At 44.3% G+C, this 7,206-nt stretch overlaps 1 protein-coding gene across 1 annotated transcript in view; it reads right to left on the reverse strand.

Annotated features, from left to right (window-relative positions):
* plcl1 (phospholipase C like 1) overlaps window positions 1–7,206 on the reverse strand; it is an 89,012-nt gene that overhangs the window by 25,379 nt on the left and 56,427 nt on the right. The gene's annotated exons all lie outside the window — the stretch shown is intronic.

Below are 7,206 nucleotides of genomic sequence, written 5' to 3' on the forward strand. Positions count from 1 at the left end.
GGTGAGATCGTGATTACATGAAACTAAATCGGTGACCACCTTGAAACTGTGGTGAATGTAAAGATCTTTTGTGCTGTCGGGTTGATGATATCGAGTCAAACACCCACATTATGGAATTTGGAGTTTCTTGGCAGCAACATCTATATTTGAAGTATCGTCTACAATCATAGCTGAAACATTGTGTTGTGTCAGAATCAGCTTTATGAGCCAAGCATGTGAACAGATAAACAGAGTATTCACTACATACAGTATATTATATGAGTCTTGGCAGCCGTGGATCTAAATGCAACCTAATTAAAGCAGAGACATGCAACCAGGAGGCAGTAAGTAAGTTTATTAAATTATACTTGTTGGAGTAGTTTTGAAGCAGCATTCTGCTATATTTCACTTTTCTGTGCAGACTTTCAGAGAAAAATCCTCACTTCTACTTTAATATTTTGGGGTTTTGCAGATTTGTTCGACAAAAAATACATTTTTGAATGTTTTAGAAAACTGTGATGAGCCTTTTTTCATTTCTTCAAATTTTCTTTACCAACTGAACCAAAAAGGCTTCTGGTTTGCTGACCTCAGATCTGTTGGGGCTCATCTGATAAGTCTGTAAATAGACAAATAATGGCTGAAATGAGAGCTGTTTTCCACAAGTTGTATTTTGATTATAATAAGTTGTACAGTCATGTGAAAAAAAGTAAAAATGTCGGTGCAGACCCCGAAATGTTTTTGTTTTTTTATATATATATTTGGACAAATATTTGAGTCTCTTTGAAGTAGTACCTAAATATAAAGGTGCTCTACTTGAATATAACGACGAGGGAAAGACGCTATTTCAATCATTTTTTCAACTAAAATATCAATGGATATATTCCTGTAGAAAAGGTAAGTACAGCCTTAGTCTCAGAGTCAAATTGTGCCCCTTTTAGCAGAAATAACTTGTTGTAGATGTTTTGGATAATTGTCCATCCGTCTCGTATATCAGTTTGCTGAAGTTTTTGAAAACGCTTTCATGCAAAATTCCTTCAGCTGCAAAGTGTTTGAAGGTTTCATGTCATGGATCTTGGTCATTCTGTTATAGCCCATTTCATCATTTGAGCCGTTCCTTGGTGAATTTACTTGTGTGGTTATTAATCCTGTTGAAATGTTCACTTCCAGTTCAGCATTAACATGCAAAGACTGAAGATCTGTTTGAAGCATGTTTTCACATGTTTCAAACGGGCAACTTACAGTCAGTCTAGATAATATTTTACTCTTTTCACTTTTAACGAATATGGATAAGTACCGATAAGCACCTTCTGTATTGTTTTTGATAGTATTAAATAGAAGCTCATACCGTTTTATGATGTTTATCTTGTATATTGTAATGGATGCTACTAAAAGGAAAGACAAGGGATGTGTGTGACCAGTTTATTCCATTTACTAATATATCTATTAACATTGTCGCGTAGGGCTTATTGATGAAACATTGTGTGCCCCATGTTCTTCCTATCCAGCTCTCTTACTGTTGAGATGAAGTAGTGCCGTAGAGAGCTCTTTAGATCTTGTTGTAATGACACCAGACTCTACAGAGGACGTTGAACCGACCACTCCCGAGGGACAAAATGTAGGGGTGCACATCGTTTTTTAGCTGATGTTTTTGTTGAAATTTATTTGTCATAAAATGACAACGTGTCTGATTTGTTTGAGAATATCACAGCATCGGCACGGACCGATTTAAAGAGGATCAAAAGTTTGGTTGTCCAAATATGTTGAAAAAGTTTCCCCTTATTCTTTCACCTGTCTGGACCTTCACGTTTATTCTTTGTCCCGTTTTGTAGCTATATATAGATATACAGGTAGGTGGATGGATGGATTAATAGGATGGATTTTGCCAAAGGGGAGTTATTGTGCAGTCTTATTGCAGTGGGCAGGAATGATCTCCTGTATCAGGAACGATCTCCTGTATCAGGAACGATCTCCTGTATCAGGAATAAATCTCCTGTATCAGGAATGATCTCCTGTATCAGGAATAAATCTCCTGTATCAGGAATTATCTCCTGTATCAGGAATTATCTCCTGTATCAGGAATGATCTCCTGTATCTGGAATGATCTCCTGTATCAGGAACCATCTCCTGTATCAGGAATGATCTCCTGTATCAGGAATGATCTCCTGTATCTGGAATGATCTCCTGTATCTAGAACCATCTCCTGTATCTGGAACCATCTCCTCTATCAGAAATGATCTCCTGTATCTGGAAATGATCTCCTGTATCAGGAATTATCTCCTGTATCAGGAATGATCTCCTGTATGTGGAATGATCTCCTGTATCTGGAACGATCTCCTGTATCTGGAACGATCTCCTGTATCTGGAACCATTTCCTGTATCAGAAATGATCTCCTGTATCTGGAATGATCTCCTGTATCTGGAACGATCTCCTGCATCTGGAACGATCTCCTGTATCAGGAATGATCTCCTGTATCTGGAACGATCTCCTGTATCAGGAATGATCTCCTGTATCTGGAACGATCTCCTGCATCTGGAACGATCTCCTGTATCAGGAATGATCTCCTGTATCTGGAATGATCTCCTGTATCTGGAACCATTTCCTGTAACAGAAATGATCTCCTGTATCTGGAATGATCTCCTGTATCTGGAACGATCTCCTGTATCAGGAATGATCTTCTGTATCTGGAATGATCTCCTTTATCAGGAATGATCTCCTGTATCACGAATGATCTCCTGTATCAGGAATGATCTCCTGTATCTGGAACGATCTCCTGCACCTGGAACGATCTCCTGTATCAGGAATGATCTCCTGTATCTGGAATGATCTCCTGTATCAGGAATGATCTCCTGTATCTGGAACGATCTCCTGTATCAGGAATGATCTACTGTATCTGGAATGATCTCCTTTATCTGGAATGATCTTCTGTATCAGGAATGATCTCCTGTATCAGGAATGATCTTCTGTATCAGGAATGATCTCCTGTATCTGGAATGATCTCCTGTATCAATGATCTCCTGTATCTGGAATGATCTCCTGTATCAGGAATGATCTTCTGTATCTGGAATGATCTCCTTTATCTGGAATGATCTCCTGTATCAGGAATGATCTCCTGTATCTGGAACGATCTCCTGCATCTGGAACGATCTCCTGTATCAGGAATGATCTCCTGTATCTGGAATTATCTCCTGTATCAGGAATGATCTCCTGTATCTGGAACGATCTCCTGCATCTGGAACGATCTCCTGTATCAGGAATGATCTCCTGTATCTGGAATGATCTCCTGTATCTGGAATGATCTCCTGTATCTGGAACGATCTCCTGTATCAGGAATGATCTCCTGTATCTGGAATGATCTCCTGTATCTGGAATGATCTCCTGTATCAGAAATGATCTCCTGTATCTGGAAATGATCTCCTGTATCAGGAATGATCTCCTGTATCTGGAATGATCTCCTGTATCAGGAATGATCTCCTGTATCTGGAATGATCTCCTGTATCTGGAATGATCTCCTGTATCAGAAATGATCTCCTGTATCTGGAAATGATCTCCTGTATCTGGAATGATCTCCTGTATCAGGAACGATCTCCTGCGTCTGGAACGATCTCCTGCATCTGGAACGATCTCCTGTATCAGGAATGATCTCCTGTATCTGGAACGATCTCCTGTATCTGGAACCATTTCCTGTATCAGAAATGATCTCCTGTATCTGGAATGATCTCCTGTATCTGGAATGATCTCCTGTATCTGGAACGATCTCCTGCATCTGGAACGATCTCCTGTATCAGGAATGATCTCCTGTATCTGGAACGATCTCCTGTATCAGGAATGATCTCCTGTATCTGGAATGATCTCCTGTATCTGGAACCATTTCCTGTAACAGAAATGATCTCCTGTATCTGGAATGATCTCCTGTATCTGGAACGATCTCCTGTATCAGGAATGATCTCCTGTATCTGGAACGATCTCCTGTATCTGGAACGATCTCCTGTATCAGGAATGATCTACTGTATCTGGAATGATCTCCTTTATCTGGAATGATCTTCTGTATCAGGAATGATCTCCTGTATCAGGAATGATCTTCTGTATCAGGAATGATCTCCTGTATCTGGAATGATCTCCTGTATCAATGATCTCCTGTATCTGGAATGATCTCCTGTATCAGGAATGATCTTCTGTATCTGGAATGATCTCCTTTATCTGGAATGATCTCCTGTATCAGGAATGATCTCCTGTATCTGGAACGATCTCCTGCATCTGGAACGATCTCCTGTATCTGGAATGATCTCCTGTATCTGGAATGATCTCCTGTATCTGGAACGATCTCCTGTATCAGGAACGATCTCCTGTATCTGGAATGATCTCCTGTATCTGGAATGATCTCCTGTATCAGGAATGATCTCCTGTATCTGGAATGATCTCCTGTATCAGGAACGATCTCCTGTATCTGGAACCATTTCCTGTATCAGAAATGATCTCCTGTATCTGGAAATGATCTCCTGTATCTGGAATGATCTCCTGTGTCTGGAATGATCTCCTGTATCTGGAACCATCTCCTGTATCAGGAATGATCTCCTGTATCTGGAATGATCTCCTGTATCAGGAACCATCTCCTGTATCAGGAATGATCTCCTGTATCAGGAATGATCTCCTGTATCTGTCCTTGTGACAGCGGAGCTGGATGAGTCTTTTGGAGAACGTCCTCCTCTGTCCCTGCAGCAGGTGGAGAGGGTGGTCAGGATTATCCAATATGGATAATAGTTTCCTCAGCGTCCTCCTCTCCACCACCTTTTCCAGACTGTCCAGTTTGCAGCCAATGATGGAGCCGGCCTTCTTAACCAGTTTGTTAAGTCTGTTGGTTATCTGGGTTTTTGGGGGAAAATTTTGTGATTCAAAAATTCTGTACATTTTCTTCAGGGGAAATACAAATTAAAAGGGTGAGAGCAGCACATAACACGTAGATGAGGACAGGACGAGAAGACAACCAGGCAGAGAACGAGCTGAAAATCACTGCCTCATCTCATTCACTACACAAACATGTCTTGATTTCCTGTTCTAATAGTCCCACACGTCCACATGGAGACACAGAGAGACAGTGAGGACACCGTTTCCAATAAGGACTGTTGTTCATGTAACTGTCCCACAAAATGTCTTTTTTATTAAGTTGGTCAGCGAGGAGGCCGGACAGATGAGCTTAGAGAAAGCAGGTCAGCGGGTATTTAGGAGGACAAACCAGGGCGGGGAGCAGCCATGGACTCTGTCTCTCTGTCTCTCTGACGCTCTGTCTCTCTGACGCTCTGTCTTTTTGTCTCTGTCTCTCTGACGCGCTGTCTCTCTGTCTCTCTGTCTCTCTGACGCTCGGTCTCTCTGACGCTCTGTCTCTCTGTCTCTCTGACGCTCTGTCTCTCTGTCTCTCTGACCCTCTGTCTCTCTGTCTCTCTGTCTCTCTGACCCTCTGTCTCTCTGTCTCTCTGTCTGTCTCTCTGACCCTTTGTCTCTCTGTCTCTGTCTCTCTGACGCTATGTCTCTCTGTCTGTCTGTCTCTCTAACGCTCTGTCTTTCTGTCTCTGTCTCTCTGACACTCTGTCTCTCTGTCTCTCTGACGCTCTGTCTCTCTGACCCTCTGTCTCTGTCTCTCTGACGCTCTGTCTCTCTGTTTCTCTGACCCTCTGTCTCTCTGACGCTCTGTCTCTCTGTCTCTCTGACCCTCTGTCCCTTTGTCTCTCTGACACTCTGTCTCTCTGTCTCTCTGACGCTCTGTCTCTCTGACCCTCTGTCTCTGTCTCTCTGACGCTCTGTCTCTCTGTTTCTCTGACCCTCTGTCTCTCTGACGCTCTGTCTCTCTGTCTCTCTGACCCTCTGTCCCTTTGTCTCTCTGACGCTCTGTCTCTCTGTCTCTCTGACCCTCTGTCTCTCTGTCTCTCTGACCCTCTGTCTCTCTGTCTGTCTCTCTGACCCTTTGTCTCTCTGTCTCTGTCTCTCTGACGCTCTGTATCTCTGACGCTATGTCTCTCTGTCTCTCTGATGCTCTGTCTGTCTGTCTCTCTAACGCTCTGTCTTTCTGTCTCTGTCTCTCTGACCCTCTGTCTCTCTGTCTCTCTGTCTGTCTCTCTGACGCTCTGTCTCTCTGTCTGTCTGTCTCTCTGTCTCTCTGATGCTCTGTCTGTCTGTCTCTCTGACGCTCTGTCTTTCTGTCTCTGTCTCTCTGACACTCTGTCTCTCTGTCTCTCTGACCCTCTGTCTCTCTGTCTCTCTGACCCTCTGTCTCTCTGACCCTCTGTCTCTCTGACCCTCTGTCTCTCTGTCTCTCTGACCCTCTGTCTCTCTGTCTCTCTGACCCTCTGTCTCTCTGTCTCTCTGACCCTCTGTCTCTCTGTCTCTCTGACCCTCTGTCTCTCTGTCTCTCTGACCCTCTGTCTCTCTGACCCTCTGTCTCTCTGTCTCTCTGACCCTCTGTCTCTCTGTCTCTCTGACCCTCTGTCTCTCTGACCCTCTGTCTCTCTGTCTCTCTGACCCTCTGTCTCTCTGACCCTCTGTCTCTCTGACCCTCTGTCTCTCTGTCTCTCTGACCCTCTGTCTCTCTGACCCTCTGTCTCTCTGACCCTCTGTCTCTCTGTCTCTCTGACCCTCTGTCTCTCTGTCTCTCTGACCCTCTGTCTCTCTGACCCTCTGTCTCTCTGTCTCTCTGACCCTCTGTCTCTCTGTCTCTCTGACCCTCTGTCTCTCTGTCTCTCTGACCCTCTGTCTCTCTGACCCTCTGTCTCTCTGTCTCTCTGACCCTCTGTCTCTCTGTCTCTCTGACCCTCTGTCTCTCTGTCTCTCTGACCCTCTGTCTCTCTGACCCTCTGTCTCTCTGTCTCTCTGACCCTCTGTCTCTCTGACCCTCTGTCTCTCTGACCCTCTGTCTCTCTGTCTCTCTGACCCTCTGTCTCTCTGTCTCTCTGACCCTCTGTCTCTCTGACCCTCTGTCTCTCTGTCTCTCTGACCCTCTGTCTCTCTGTCTCTCTGACCCTCTGTCTCTCTGTCTCTCTGACCCTCTGTCTCTCTGACCCTCTGTCTCTCTGTCTCTCTGACCCTCTGTCTCTCTGTCTCTCTGACCCTCTGTCTCTCTGTCTCTCTGACCCTCTGTCTCTCTGTCTCTCTGACCCTCTGTCTCTCTGACCCTCTGTCTCTCTGTCTCTCTGACCCTCTGTCTCTCTGTCTCTCTGACCCTCTGTCTCTCTGACCCT

Source organism: Embiotoca jacksoni, unplaced genomic scaffold, assembly GCF_022577435.1.
Source record: "Embiotoca jacksoni isolate LCO1_2020_lvr unplaced genomic scaffold, fEmbJac1.0.p SCAF_72, whole genome shotgun sequence".
In the NCBI taxonomy this organism is placed as follows: Eukaryota; Metazoa; Chordata; class Actinopteri; family Embiotocidae; genus Embiotoca; species Embiotoca jacksoni.